The sequence below is a fragment of the Prionailurus bengalensis genome, chromosome C1 (genome assembly GCF_016509475.1).
Source record: "Prionailurus bengalensis isolate Pbe53 chromosome C1, Fcat_Pben_1.1_paternal_pri, whole genome shotgun sequence".
NCBI classification, from domain to species: domain Eukaryota; kingdom Metazoa; phylum Chordata; class Mammalia; order Carnivora; family Felidae; genus Prionailurus; species Prionailurus bengalensis.
Window position 1 is genome coordinate 15,361,443 of NC_057345.1, and position 16,154 is coordinate 15,377,596.

The 16,154-nt window shown below is 38.6% G+C and overlaps 1 protein-coding gene across 47 annotated transcripts in view; it reads right to left on the reverse strand.

The window, feature by feature from the left end:
• Positions 1-16,154, reverse strand: part of EIF4G3 (eukaryotic translation initiation factor 4 gamma 3) — a 315,357-nt gene that overhangs the window by 173,367 nt on the left and 125,836 nt on the right. For 2 of the 47 annotated variants that reach the window (XM_043574003.1, XM_043574000.1), the window contains exon 1: positions 228-246. The exons of 43 other annotated variants lie outside the window; for them this stretch is intronic. The gene's annotated coding sequence lies outside the window, so the exon portion shown is untranslated. Of the gene's footprint in view, positions 1-227; positions 249-16,154 lie in introns of those variants that run through there. 2 more of the 47 variants (XM_043574004.1, XM_043574002.1) reach the window with 2 other exon arrangements.

Below are 16,154 nucleotides of genomic sequence, written 5' to 3' on the forward strand. Positions count from 1 at the left end.
AGCATTCATCTTTCATTGAAAGAACTGAAACAGCACTGGCCAACAATTTATTCAAAATTATCTATAAGAAAAAGCCCTTGCCATTGGGTCTGCATTATGATTTTTCTGTCTTAAGATGCCAAATGCAGTAAGAAAACAAAAATCCCCATAAGCTATTTTTAGATCATCACAGAGCTGGTTAAGTAAACATTGTGCCTGCTGTGTAATGTGACTCCTCTCATACTTACTCTGCCGAGAATAAACAGACGTCATGCACTCTCAGTCACATGAGACAGGCGTAGAAAACAGCTGAGTCACCCACCAAAAATCTTCCTGCTCCCAGGAACTCCATGGAAATTTCTGTCTTACCACAACACTTGGTGTCTTCTCCCATTCCCACTAATAAGTTACAGTTCCCTGATACGATAAAGCTCATTTTAGGAATCACATGGTCCTATCTCCACCGCAACCAATACACCAAGTGCTCCTGACAATACAAAAACAAAGACAGGCAAAAACAGGAGGCTAATTAGGCTAGCAAGCTTCAAATCAATTAGGTCAGGGCTATTTTGGAGAAAAACATGTCTCTCTAGGAGACTGGGGGGAGAAGGCAACGAACACTGCGCAATCCATATAGCTTGTGCTTATGTTGAACTTGCCAACACATACCTTAGGTTTTCTTTTGGAAGCATCCTTAAGTGAAGTATTTTAAGTTCTTGACTCTTCTTGAAAATAACAAGGCCTCAAGGGCAAAACTACTTCAGATTTTCTTTCCTCTGCCGATTCTAATTAGTAGTACCATCAATGGAAACCATTAAACACACAAAAGCATTTCACTCCAATTGGAATGAAATAAATAAACCCTCAAACCATGCATTATTTAAAATGTAGCAATTTGACAATTTTTTATTCAGCATCAACTGGAATCCCAGAAATAAAGGTAAAGAAGACATGGTTCCTATACTCAAGGAGTTTGTAAGTTACCTAACTCAACTGTAAGAGAATATAAAAAATGTTATAAGGCGTGTGAATACCAGGTCAAGAAGCAAAGCAAAAACATTAATTCCTTCCCTGGAGAAGATTCCAGAGAGCCTTCACAGGTAACAGTCAATCAGCCACAGGAGGAAAAGGGGTACCATGCGGAGGCAAAACAATGAGTAGAACACAAGCATGAAGTCTTGGGAAAGCAGGGCTTATCTGCTGAACCCTGAAACAGGTCAGTAATGCCAGAGCATAGTGGCAGGTGAGGCAGGAAGCCACAGAATTAGATTGGGCCAGACTGAAAAGATGTGTCAAGATAAGTAAGGAGTTTACCTTGAAAGGAACCCCAGGAGCGGTATCATTGGATCTGTTAAATAAAAAGAACGATTGCAACAGTAACGAGTCCTGGAGAAGAGATCTGCGTCAGAGATACAAAACTGCTGCAAGAGTCTACCTACGTACACGATGATTAAGGATCTGGCCTCGCACAAGGAATCAAGACAAAGGAGGCAGATCTGAGAGATAATTAGTACACTGAAATAGCATGACTTTCAGCAACTAGATATAATAGGTAAGGAAGTTGACATTCTAAGATTTGAGGATGGGTAGCTAAGGATGCTTATAAAGCCAAAAATGACTGGGTCCCAGGCGACCCCTTGGACCTCACCTCATATCCCCTTACTCTCGAGGCACACTGTTCATATTTATTTCCCTCAAACACACCAAGGTTATTTTCACTTAATGTCTTTCTTTTCATTAGCTGTTTCCTCCCTCTTTCGATGAAAAAATGATGAAATTCAATTGTATTATGTTGAGTTTTAACTGTTGAAGAAACCCTCAGGTACAAATGCAGAGAAACCAATTAGACACATACAGAGCAAAGTCATCTACAGAGAGGGATCTAGGAATCAGCAGAATAAAACCAACAAACAGTCCTTGCAAACAGAGGGGATGAGATCACCTAGGATAATACAAGACCAAATGACAGAAAACAACTTGAAATAAACATACTTGAAAGAGGAACTAAAAAGATAGAGCTTCTGAAAAGGTGGGACCTCTGCTCCCTTTACTGAGAGTCTATTTACTACCAGGCACATATCTAACTAATTATACACAACCTCTATGAAGTAAATGATTGTAAAAATAAGAAAAGGGGTACCTGGATGGCTCAGCAGGTGACTATAGTAGGGTTGTGAGTTCCAACCCCATACTGAGGGTAGAGTTGACCAAAAAAAGGTGGGGGGGGGGGGCACCTGCGGGTCTCAGCTGGTTAAGTGTCAGACTTCAGCTCAGGTCATGATCTTCCAGTTTGACAGTTCAAGCCCCACATCGGGCTCTGTGCTGACAGCTCAGAGCCTGGAGCCTGCTTCGGTTTCTGTGTCTCCCTCGCTCTCTGCCCCTCCCCCACTCGGGTACTGTCTCTTTCCATCTCTCAAAAATGAATAAACATTAAAAATTTTTTTTAAAAAGAAGAAGAGGAAAAAGGAAAAGAGGTTCAGAGGAAATAAAGTAACTTGACCAAGGTCACATATATAAATGGCTAAATCAGAATGTGAACTTCATTCTGCAGACACCCATGAAGTAGAAGGAAACAAACACAAGTGGTGAAACAAATATCAATTACAATAAAATTCAGAATAATGGTTACCTGTAGGGAGAAAGGAGAAGTACATGAGAGCTTCAAGCATACTGGTAATTGACTTCTTCGGGTAAGTGGTGGTCAGTTATTTTCTTACTGTACTTTCAAACTGAACATGTTATATTAACTCTCTTATAAGATTATGTATTTCATAATAACTTTTCAAACAGTAGGGACTTAAACAAAAGTAAGCAGAAGGATTAGAAATGGTGAGGCTGGGCTTCCACAACGCATAACGTCTGGAGCTATACGGCACATATGTACTATTCCGGATGTTGGCGGCAAAGTGCGGATAAATGCACAGTGCCGGATGGAACTGCAAGTCAGTTAGGGATGAGTAAAGGATTACAGATCGGCTAACTGACACCTTAGTCTAGGTTAGTCCAGCTGTACTAATATAAATTTTTTATAAATTCCATCAACACAGGTATTTGAATTTCTACAGCAGAACCCTACATCCTGGGGGCCAGAATAGAGGAAAACACCTGATAAGTTAGGTTGACTCAGGGATGGGGATTGGCAAAAAAAAGAAACTAAGAAAAGAAAGGGACCTAGGGATTAATGATTAATGATAGGATCAAGACTAAACAAAAGGATGGGCTTGTCACACAGAATCAAAAGGGATTAACAGAATTTAAGGGTTGTAGGTGGCAAATAAAACTGAACAGGGAAAGGCAGAAGATGAAGGCTATGCTCAGAGAAATTTAAGATTTTCAAAAACTTAGAACCAGAAAAATTCTAGGCACAGACCAGATCTAGACTGGTCCTCTTCAACAGAAATACAATCCATATGAGTAATTTAAAATTTTCTGGTAGCCACATTAGAAAAACTACAAATAAACTGGCAAAATTAATCTTAGTAATATGTTATTTAACCAAATATACCCATAATTTCAACCTGTATGCATTATAAAAACTGAGACATTTGGTTTATTTTATAATTTCTAGCACTTCTCAATTTGCACTAGCTGTTTCCTGTGCTCAAAAGCCCCAGGTGGCTCTAGTGGCTATCATATTGGACAATGCAGGTCCAGACTTTTTCATATGGGTTGTTCTATATGTATCCACATATGGTTGCTCTGAGGAAGTGAAAAAAGGGAGGCTGAATCCAAGAGTCCACAGCAATGGTTGTAAAGGCCAAAAATGAATTCTAGAAGTCTTCAAGGTAGATGGCAGAAAGCAAAGTGGACAAGTAAATTCTGAACCAAATACTAAAATCCTCAAATAGGGAAATCTGCCTAGCACAATTAGGGGTGGTATCAATAAGAGAGCAGTATATGCATTTACTGCACATGTCAAGGGCAAGGACCCAGAGAGAGTAGTGAAGGGTCAGAACAGTGCTCATTAAGCCTGCCTCCCAAAATATGAAGAATATAAGAAAACAAGTAAGATCCACTTGAAGGATTCCTAGGAAAGTAAGTTACCTAAATTTCAGAGAGTAAGGAGACAGAGGGAGGGTGAGAATTCATGGAAAGGGTGGTAAGGAAGAAACCTGATAACAGGACATTCCCAGCAGGTTCACTAGCAGAGACTCTACAGGCACTCTGCTATGGAATAAAATTATAAGCAGATAAGCAAATAAATAGTAGACAGCAAGTTTCCTGATTCTAGGCCTATTCTGGACCTTAAAGAATAGTGATGTAAATTTTGGAATATTTAAGTCACATAAACCTTGGCATATTTAATCATCTCAGAAATAAGTGGCTTAAATACAGAGTTGGAAGTTTGTAAGGAAAATATCTTGCTTTAACTTTGCAAGATGACCTTTTCCAAAAACAACCATTTGTGCCTAGCACACGGTATGAACTATGCAAATATCTGGCATCCATATATTTGTGGGAAGAATGGCTTACTAAGAAAATTTTGCTATTTACTCAACCACATCATCTTAATAGTAAACTCTGGTAAGTAGAAGGCCATATAGTCAATAAAACAGCTTTTAAAAAGGTTTAGGAGCGCCTGGGTGGCTCAGTCGGTGAAGCGTCCAACTCTTGATTTTGCCTCTGGTCATGATCTCACAGTTACAAGAGTGAGCCCCACATTGGGCTTTGCACACCGACCACCCAGAGCCTGCCTGGGATTCTCCCTCTCCCTCTCCCTCTCCCTCTCTTTCTACCCCTCCCCTGCTCACCCACACTCTCTCAAAATAAATAAATAAACTTAAAAAAAAGAAAAATGTTTAAAAAAGAAGGGACCTGGGTGGTTCAGTTGATTAAGTGTTCAACTCTTGAGTTTGGCTCAGGTCATGATCTCATGGTTTCTGAGTTTGAGCCCCCAGATGGGATCCACGCTAACAGCATGAAGCCTTCTTGGGATTCATTCATTCTCTCTCTCTCTCTCTCTCTCTCTCTCTCTATCTCTCTCTCTCCCTCCCTCTCCCTCTCCCTCTCCCTCTCCCTCCCTCTCTCAAAACACATAATAAACATTAAAAAAGCTTTCAAGAGGGGCTCTTGAGTGGCTCAGTTGGTTAAGTGTCCCACAACAGCTCAGGTCATGATCTCCCTGTATGTGAGTTCAAGCCCCATGTCGGGCTCTATATGGAGAGCTCAGAGCCTGGAGCCTGCTTCAATTTGTGTCTCCCTCTCTCTCTGCCCCTACCTCACTCATACTCTGTCTCTCTTTCTCTCTCCCTCTCTCAAAATAAATGTTAAAAAAAAAAAAAAAAGTTTCAAAGAGAACTCAAACCACATAGATCCTATTTACCACAATAAGCTATATGGACTCCTGTATCTTAAGTCACCTCTAACATTGTCTTATAGCCATAACACTGGGCACAGGCATTGTCCTGTAAAAAATTTAATTTCCTCCAATTTTTCATTCTCATAAAAATCCAGGAAGATAATAGAGTCATGCAAAGATCTTCCCCTACTCGCACTCTCTCAAAAATAAATAAGCATTAAAAAAATACATATGTTATAAATCAAAGTCTGTCTAAATCCAAAGGATGGCTCTAATAGATGACTTGGGATAAATCTGAATGAACCTTTGGCGAAAACAGTATATATACAACTAATCTTCCCAAATACTAATAAATAGTGTATCATCTCTCCTCTACACCACTTTTTTTTAAAGTTTATTTATTTTGAGAGAGAGAGAGAGAGAGAGAGAGAGAGAGAGAGAGAGAAAGCTCATGAGTGGAGGAGGGGCAGAGAGAGAGAGAGCGCGAGAGAGAGAATCCCAAGGAGGCACCACACTGTCGGGGCAGAATCCAATGAGGAGCTCAAATCCACAAACTGTGAGATCATGACCTGAGCCAAAATCAAGAGTGGGACGCTTAACTGACTGAGCCACCCAGGCACAACCACCCCACTTCTCCCATTCCTGTCTTGAGGCAAAACAATTCTTGCCTTGATGTTGATGTAGTTAGGAAAACATTTCATCTGTTACAATAGATGTTTTATGATACTGATTTACAATAAGGGAGAAAACAGATAAACTTTACAGAAATGCCATGTCATCATTTCAGGTATGATTTTCAAATTTTTTCATCTCGAACCCTATAAAAGAGTTAATTCTAATAAAAGACTGAACAATAGATCAGATACCACTTTTAATTTCTTTTGCTAAGGATTCTACAGACCACTGAACGAACAGCAGAAAGAGAAGACCGTAAAGAACCAGTGAGAGGCCATAATACTCTTCACAAAATAAAACAGAGCACACATAAACCAGAACTGTGCACTTGGACTTTTTCCCAAACACATCATAATGCAAAGAGGATTGCTTCTCAAAGCAAATAACAGATGTGCTACTAGGACAGAATTTTTCCTTTTCCTGTGCTGTAATGTTTGCCTGACAGTTAACACTGCTAAATGATTTCTGGAAAAGTTCACAGATGAACCTATGTTTGTAGGTAATATCAAGGTCATCACCATGGCATTTTGAGGAGTTACCCTGGGATTTCTAAACCACTTTAAATATCAGCTTTGCCTGAGGTGTAAGTTGTGTTTGTTTTTGTTTTTTTTTAAAACAATTCTGCTGGGGAAATAAATAATATAGTCAAATAAAAAATAGTCAAACTAATAAACTCTTTTACAATATAAGACAACAATATTTAATGATATAAGTGCCTATGTAGCAAGGACTGATTTTCAGCACTGATGAACAGTTATGAGATGATACTAAAGGGGTTAGAAAAAGTCCCAGATGGTTCCCAGAGGCAAGGGCGGGGGGTGGGGGGGGGTGGGGGGGGGAGAAACAGGTGATGGGGATGAAGGACAGCACACGATGTCATATATACCAGGTGATATATGGAAGTATTAAATACCTATATTGTACACCTGAAACTAATAAAACACTATATGTTAACTAACTGGAATTTAAATAAAAACGTTAAAAAAAAAAACCCACAAGAGTGGGTAAATAAAAACAAATTTAAAAAACAACGTTAAATACTCCAAAACTATCGTAGCATAGGAGATGCCAACGTACACTTACTGGGATTTCAGGGGCTCTACGTTCATCATTCGACTGAACTCTCACACCAGCCTGTGTTGTGGGGCAGGCACACTTTGTTTTATTGCCCTTCACATTACTGAACTTGGCAAATACTGCTTTTTTTTTTGTAAACAGAAGGTTTGTGGCAGTGTGCATCAAGCAAGTCTAACAGTGCTTATGCTCACTTTGTGTCTCTGTGTCACTTTTTGATATTACAGTATTTCAAACATTTTCATTATTATATTTGTTATCATGATCTGTATGAGTAATTACGACTCACTGAAAGCTCAGAAAATGGTTAGCAATTCTTCATAGGAATAAAGTCTTTTTTTAATTATTTTTAAAATTTTTATTTATTTTGAGAGAGAGCACGAGCGGGGGAGGGGCAGAGAGAGAGAGAGAGAGAGAGAGAGAGAGAGAGAGAGAGAGAGAACCCCAAGCAGGCTCCACGCGGCCAGCCCCAAGCCCAGCATGGGGCTTGAACCCACAAACCACGAGATCATGACCTGAGCTGAAAACAAGAGTTCAACACTCAACCTACTGAGCTACCCAGGAGCCCCTAAAGTCTTTAAAAAAAATTTTTTTAAATGTGTATTTATTTTGAAAGACCGACAGACAGAAAATGAGTGGGGGAATGCAGGGAGAGAGGATGACACAGAATCTGAAGCAGGCCCCAGGCTCTGAACTGTCTGCACAGAGCCTGATAAGGGGCTCAAACTCATGAACCATGAGAATACGACCTGAGCCAAGGTCAACCAGGTCGAAGCTTAACCAACTGAGCCACTCAAGCACCCCGCCCCTAAAGTCATTTTAGATTAAAGTTATATACATTGTTTGTTTTAGACAATGCTGCGTGTGGCACACTTAACAGACTACATATAATATAAACATAATTTGTATAGTCCTGGGAAAACCAAGAAGTTCCATTTGGAGGGAGGTTTAACATCCAAGTTCTTATAATTTTTTTTAAGTTTATCTATTTACTGGGGAGAGATTCACAGGGGCAAAGAGAGAGAAGGAGAGACAATCTCAAGCAGGCTCTACACTGTCAGCACAGAGCCTGACGACACAGGGCTCAGTCCCACAAACCGTGAGATCATGACCTGACCTGAAACCAAGAGTCAGACGCTTAACTGACTGAACCACCTAGGCACCCCACAAGTTATCATAATTAATAAGAGGTAGAACTGGGATTCATAACCAGGTCTGTGTTTTTAAAAAGAAACTTCATTTGTGCTCGCTTCGGCAGCACACACACTAAAACAAAAAACTTCACTTGAGTGTCCAACTTCAGCTCAGGTCACTCAGCAAACTGAGAATTTGCTCCTGTGGTTTATAGTGTGGATGTGGGGGTGGAGCTCCTTGCCTCAGAAAAAAATATGGGAAGAGAACAGGATCAATCTCTTTTTTTTAAGTTCCACTGATAGAGAAAATCTTGCTAGGACTCGATCACTGTTCAACTGGTGGGCTATCCTCGAGGACTCTTCAGAAATGCTCCAGCAGAGAGTAATCACCTCTGAACGGAATCTCTTCTCAACATCAGACACATGATTGTTAGAAAATTTAAAGGAATCTATTTTAAATGCTACCTCCCACAAACACTGCTCTTCCTTAATTGCGGCTTTTGGACATTTTTAAACGAATGTTTTAGGCAATTCAACTGTTCATTAAGTCATAATACGTGTCTCATTCTGCATTCACACGATCCAATCACTCTTTCTTACCTCAAAAATAGATCTTTAATGAGCATTACCCTACACACATTGAAGTGTACTCTGTATTATTCAACATCCATCTAACGGCTACACTTTCTTGCCAGTATTCCTATTAACCAAATACTAGAAGTATTTACCATAATAAACAGAACTCTACCAAGAGACGATTTTGACAAACTGATTTCACACCATATTCTGTAAACTGAAATAATCAGCGCAAAAAATAATGACCCTTAACTTCTCATATTACATTTCTTTAAATACCTTAACATATAAAATCAGTTACTCAGAGACAGTATATCTTTGTACCTAACCACCATGACTCAATATAAAAGCTTATTTGTTTAATATTATGTTTAATAATATTAAATAATTTATTATTAATTAATAATCATTTATTTATAAAAGTAATAATTTGTTTGATTATGTTTAATATTCAGGCCAGAAAATGAAATCACTTGCTCAGAAAAGGAAATGAATACTATATTCAATATGTTACTGAACTGGTTTTTAAAACCCTAAATCCCTGTCATGGTATCCTGATCAAGGACTTTTCCAGTTTAGGAATCCAATCTTAATTATTTAATTCATGACAACAGTACAGCTGGAATATTAAGAAAAAATTCCCAGACACTTCCTCAAAATAAACCTTCCTCAGAGCAAGCTCTCTAAAGATACAACAACAGAATATCAGACTCTTTTTTACTTAGTTTTGTACCTATAAAAGAAAACTTTTGCTGAATTGTACAAAAAAGTTAACAGTATCAGTCAGGAAAAAGCTGGTCTGTTTAGCCAATTAAAGCACCACGCAGGGGCGCCTGGGTGGCGCAGTCGGTTAAGCCTCCGACTTCAGCCAGGTCACGATCTTGCGGTCCGTGAGTTCGAGCCCCGCGTCGGGCTCTGGGCTGATGGCTCAGAGCCTGGAGCCTGTTTCCGATTCTGTGTCTCCCTCTCTCTCTGCCCCTCCCCCGTTCATGCTCTGTCTCTCTCTGTCCCAAAAATAAATAAACGTTGAAAAAAAAAAAAAATTTTAAAGCACCACGCAAACAGCCGCAAAGTGACACCTCTGGAAAACTTCATTTAGGGCTATTTTCATCCACCAAAGATTTAAGGACTTACTTATGGTTCAGACGACTGTACTAATTATACAAGACAAGGAGTCTTGTCATTTAAAATTTGAAAACAACTGTACTGCAGCTTTAAATCCAGGAAGATTTGATTGTACTGAAGCCAAAAGCACCTGCAACCAATGTGCTCTTACTCTGCTTGTATTACAAGAGTCAATTATACAACACCTGTCAGAACAGAATTTTGCCCTCTCATCAAAATAAATCAGAATACGTTATCAATACTGTAAAAACTATTTGAATACAGACCGTGATGCAAAGTATATTACCAGTATGAAGTTATTAACAGTTTCCTATAGACACTAGATAGAAATGGTTTCTCAAAGCCACCATCCTTAAATTAAGAAATAGCCCAATTCATTATGTTTCTGTCATCTAAAAGTGTTCCTTTCACTGAAAGCTGCTCCCAGCAAAGAAGACCTAAGAAGTCTCATTTAGGCAGGGGTATTTCCTGTTCCACGGCTTTGGTCTCACACTGCAATTACCTGGGCCCCATCCCAAGCAATTAAATGCAAATCTCTGAAGAATGGGACCCAGGCATCAGAAGGTTCTAATGGCAGCCAGGATGAGAACCACTGATAACTCTTCTCATTTCTGAGCAGTGGGACATTATGTGCAACAGAAAACAATGTCTGAATTTAACACTATTTCTGTATTCTTTACACTTAGATCAACATTTAAATGCTATGGCTTGTCACCTTCCACTGACGGACTCATGACAGAATGGCTTTCACAATATACCTAGATCTGACAGGCTACCTGCTTTCCCACAACAGTAGCTGTACTGTTCCAAGTTCAGCTTTTCCCTATACAGCATGACAACTCAGTACCAGCTCCCCCAGGTTACTGGGCTAAAAGCACCCGTCTATCCAGGAGATATCACTGAGTTCCCAGGCAGCAAAGGCATTCTACAATCTGTGTACTGCTGCCTCTGTGCTTGTAACATCTGTGTCAGCTATTCGTTACACTTCCTGTACTTTCTACATCTCTACTACTTTTCTCCCTCCATTCCTCCCATCTTCATTTAGTTTCTGATATCTTCTCCTACTTTTTCATCTAAAACATTTCTAGCCAGAGTCCTGATTCTCTTCATTCGTCACACTGGACAGAATCTTCACTCTAGGTCCTGCTGCTTCTCAGGACTACCTCCTCCTCCACTAACTTCTTGAATTCCAGATCTAGATGTACAGCTCTACATTTAAGAATCAGAAGCTTAAATATTGTGTGGCTGAATTTTTTAAAGCCCCACGTTTGCAGCAAATTTAAGTTGTTTGGGTGACTGTTTTTACTATTTGATAAAAATAAAGTTGTAAGTGGTGGCTGTATTCCCGAAGTATTTATGAAAGCTCAGTTTGTTAAACTAAACCTAAAATAAAATACTAAAGGGAATTAGGAGAAAACAAGGAAGAAGGCCAAGAGTTGGGACCTGAGGACACTGACCTGGTCCCTTACCAATGCTACCTAAGGTACCTGAAGCAAACCATTTCATTTTTCCCCACTCCACTCTTCCAGCATATAAAACAGGAATGATCACATCCATCTTATAGTGTTCTTGTAATGATAAAATAAATAAAGTGAATTAAGAAATGCTCTGAAAACTCTAGCCTATAGAGTAATCTATCACCAAGATATTATCTTCAAATAATCTGATAAGAGGAGTACACAATAAATACGAGTTCATACCGTTATAATTCAAACTATATTAGGAAGGACAGCTTTTAGTGAAAATTATTTCTAAATGTTTCCACAGTCAGGCTTTCCTACCACTGTCCGTATCTGCTAAGGAACTGAAATTTGGGGGGCACCTGGGTGGCTCAGTCAGTTAAGCGTCTGACTCTGGATTTCAGCTCAAGTCATGATGTAGTTGTAGTGAGTGGTTCGAGAGTTTGAGCCTTGCATCAGGCTCTCTGCTGTCAGCACCGAGCCAGCTTCAGATCCTATCTCTCACCCCACCCTCAATCACACACGCAGGCATGCAGTCTCTCTTGCGCTCTCGCTCAAAAATAAATATTAAAAAAAAAAAAAGAACTGAAATTTTGGAGAATTTTTTATTCTGATTCCTACAGCATTAGATCTACTTTTAGAGCCTGTTGTTGCAACAGCTTCGAGTGAAAGACAGTCTTTTTCAAAGACCCTCTAGAAATACCCACTCTTCAAGAAATCTGCATTTCTTAAGGCTTTTGGAGTAAGTCAAACTAAGATTCAAAGAAGGATGCCTTTTATATATAACCGGCTTTAAAAAACTTTTACCTTTTCTGCAAATTGTACAAAGTTTTATATTCCCCTTTTCTAGTATGCATTTCAAACGTGGGGTTTTTTTTTTCCCTCTTTTGGTTTTCTATCTTCCTAACTTCACTTTTATAAAAGCTAAAAGATAATCACTCTCAAAAGCAGAGATAATCTAGGTTCCTGATACTTATTTTCTTGGCCTACTGGCTAGCTGCCAGTTTTTCTGCCACTTCCCTCCCTTCTTAAAAGTTGCCAAATGCTTATGTAAATAAGCCAGCTGGCTTCTGAGTCATCACTTCGGTATCCAACTTCCCTAACTCCCAACATGAACCTTAATATACTCTATGAACTCTATTAACAGGCCTTGGAATTCTTCTATGTCTTTTTGAACATAAGCAGCTGGATTTTTAGTGATTGTTCTCACTCCAATGAAGTTGTTATTGGCACCTGTTACTCATACACTAGTAAGTGTATCTATCATTCCTTCTAAACCTACCTTTCCTCTTGGTAACCCAAGACCTTTTTCTCTAAACCTGCTACTGTTTTCCCAAAGGACAAAATCTCTATATACGTAAAAATTTTAAAGTTACTACGAAATTCAATAGTCTACATTTAGTTTAACAAAATAACTGGTTTGCCAACGTCTTCTTCATTATGGCACCAAAGACACAGGCAACAAGAGAAAAAACAGATAAATTAGGCTTAATCAAAATTCAAAATTTCTGTGCAAAGGGCACTATCAACAGTATGAAAAGGCAATTGAGGACTGCATATATCTGATAAGGAAGTGAGATCTAGAACATATAAAGAACTCCTGTAACTCAACAGCAACAACACAAAACAATTAAAAAATGGGCAAAGGACTTGAATGGACATTTCTCCAAAGAATATATACAAATGGCCAATAAGCACATGCAAAGATATTCAATATCACTAATCCTTAGTGACATGCAAACATATTCTCTCTCTCTCTCTCTCTAACACGCACGCGCGCGCACACACACACACACACACACACACACACACACACACATTTTCTGAACCCATTATCAAGTTTGTTAAACTCAAAAGCATATTCTAAATGACAGCAGATAAAAGGTGGCCAATTCAAAGCTGGAAATCATTATAAGGAAAGGCAGTTACTACACAAAAGTTCTGTATTAAAACAGATAATGCACTATGGCAATTTATAGCTGTATTTACAATCAACACCATCATAACAAGAAGTACACTAAGAATAGGTATGCATTAAAGAAAACTTACAGTCCCCCAAAGTACAATATAGCAATCTTCCACTCAGATCATTTATTTAATTTTTCTTTCTTTTTTTTTTCAATTTATTTATTTTGAGAGAAAGACAGAAAGTACAAGTGGGGAAATGGCAGAGAGAGGAGAGAGCTAGAAACCTAAGCAGGCTCCGTACCATCAGCACAGAGCCACAGAGCCAGACATAGGGCTCGAACCCAGGAATCTGGTCTGAAATCAAGAGTCCGACGCTTAACTGAGCCACCCAGGCATACCCATTTATTTTCAATTTTTCTATCTTCTATATGCCTTTAAGGCTATACATTTTCCTCTGAATAACATATCAAGCTTATGAGTAAGATTCACAAAATCTTATACAAAGTGGTATTTGTCATTTCAAAAGACAGCATTCTGTTTTGGTTTTATCTTTAATTCAAGAGATTTTAAAATTTCCAAATAAACAGATTTTGTTATCTACTCCTACATTATATTAAGATTATGTGAAGTGTAAAATTATGTTCAACTAAAACAAATTCTAATTCTTATAGGCTTTTTTATTTTTTTTAAACGTTTCTTTATTTTTTTGAGAGAGAGAGAGTGTGAGTGGGAGAGGGACAAAGAGAGAGGGGACAGAGGATCCAAAGCAGGCTCTGGACTGACAGCAGCGAGCCTGATGCAGGGCTTGAACTGAGAAACCATGAGACCATGAACTGAGGTGAAGGTGGATGCTCAACCGATTGAGCCACCCAGGAGCCCCCTGATACACTTTTTTAAAAAACAATAATTATTGGGGCGGGGCGGGGGGGAGCTGGATGGCTCAGTCAGTTGAGTGTCCAACTTTGGCTCAGGTCATGAGCTCGTGGGTTCTGAGTTTGAGCCCTGCATCAGGCTTTGTGCTGACAGCGCAGAGCTTGGAGCCTGCTTTGGATTCTGTGTCTCCCTTTCTCTCTGCTCCTCCCCTGTTCACACTGTGTCTCTCTCTCAAAAATAAACAATCATAAAAAAAAAAAATTGTTTTAAACAACAATTATGTTAAAATAATTATTCAGAGTTTTAGCTTAAACACATAACTTAGATTTTGCTATTCTTTTGTTATTAAGCTCTAATTCTGTCACATATTCAGGAAAGGATGTAAATATGATTTAAATTTAACATTTTTCTCTTAGCCTAACATGATCAAATTTTGTAAATGCCCCTTAAGTATTTGAGAAAATAAAACTAAAAAGCATGTTAACAAAAGGTGTTTTCTCTTAGCCTAACATGATCAAATTTTGTAAATGCCCCTTAAGTATTTGAGAAAATAAAAATAAAAAGCATGTTAACAAAAGGTGTTTTAAAAAATTTAAAATTATTTCATTTAAATTATCAGTTGGGGGGGCACCTGGGTGGCTCAGTCGGTTGAACATGAGACGTTGGCTCAGGTCATGATCTCACACTGTGAGTTCGAGCCCCGCGTCGGGCTCTGTGCTGACAGCGGGGAGCCTGGAGCCTGCTTCAGATTCTGTGTCTCCCCCTCTCTCTGCCCCTCCCCTGCTCATGCTCTGTCTCTGTCTCAAAAATAAATAAAAACATTAAAAAAATAAATAATCAGTTGGTTTTTAAATCTTCTATTTTAGTTGAATCAATAAAAAGTTACCTACATATTATTAAAGTTTGATATTTATGATGTTCAAGTCACTGATACCCTCATTTTTTCATGATTAACTATGTCCAAAATTTCTCATCCATATATTTATTTTTCGCTGACATACATATATATATAAAATTTATATATGTGTAAAGCTATATCGATTTAAATAAAAACAACTTTACTATTTGTGTGATTTAGCTATATCAGAAATTGACAAACTATGGCCTTGGCGCTTTTTTTTTGAAAGGACAGCTAAACAAGATTTCTACATATTTAAAGGGAAAAGGAGAAGGTGGAGGAGGGGAGCCAGGAAAAAGGGTGATGAGGGGACTGACAGAAGAGAAGGGGAGAGAAGAAAGGGAAAAGAGTGGGAACAGAATAATAAGCAAAAGACTATACGACCCACAAAACCCAAATTTTCACCAGCTGATCTTTAGAGCTTAAGTGTGCTCATCTATGTGAGAGGTTGGCAAATTTTTTTTTTACAAAGGTCCAGCCAGTAAATATTTTAGGCTTTGCAGCCCATACAATCTCTAGCAACTATTCAACTCTGCAGCTGTAGCACAAAAACAAAACTCATAAATAAATTACTACGGTTGGGTTCTAGTAAACCTTTACGTACCAAAAACAGGAGAGGGGCCAGCTTTTGCCCCTAGTCCATAGTTTATGAACACCTGATCTCCATGATTATACTTGCGGGTCTGTCCACTTCTCTGAGATGTCACTCTCCCACACAGATTAATTATGGATCTGATCATTTCATTTTACATTTGCCTTATATTCTCAACAAATTAAGAAAATAAGAGTTCATGATGTTACATCTTCTAGAAATTGAATCTTGCACTATACGAATTATTTCTCTCCCACAGTTTTTGGCCTTGAATTCTATGTTGACTTGTAAAGGTCGCTTAAGTCTGTGTTCCTTTCATTAGCATTTTCCTATTAATGGTTCCATACATTTGTTTTCAATCTTTCTGCATCATGTTTAAATGCATATACCTAAATTTTGGTTTTTGACCAATCTGAATCACTGTTTAATAGAGGAATTTAACTTCATTATTATTATATAGTGACTAACATATTTCACAGTCCTACTATGTTATCACATTTACTTGGCATTATCATCTTTCATACATTTACTAAATTCGCTGGGGTTTAAGGGCACCTGGGTG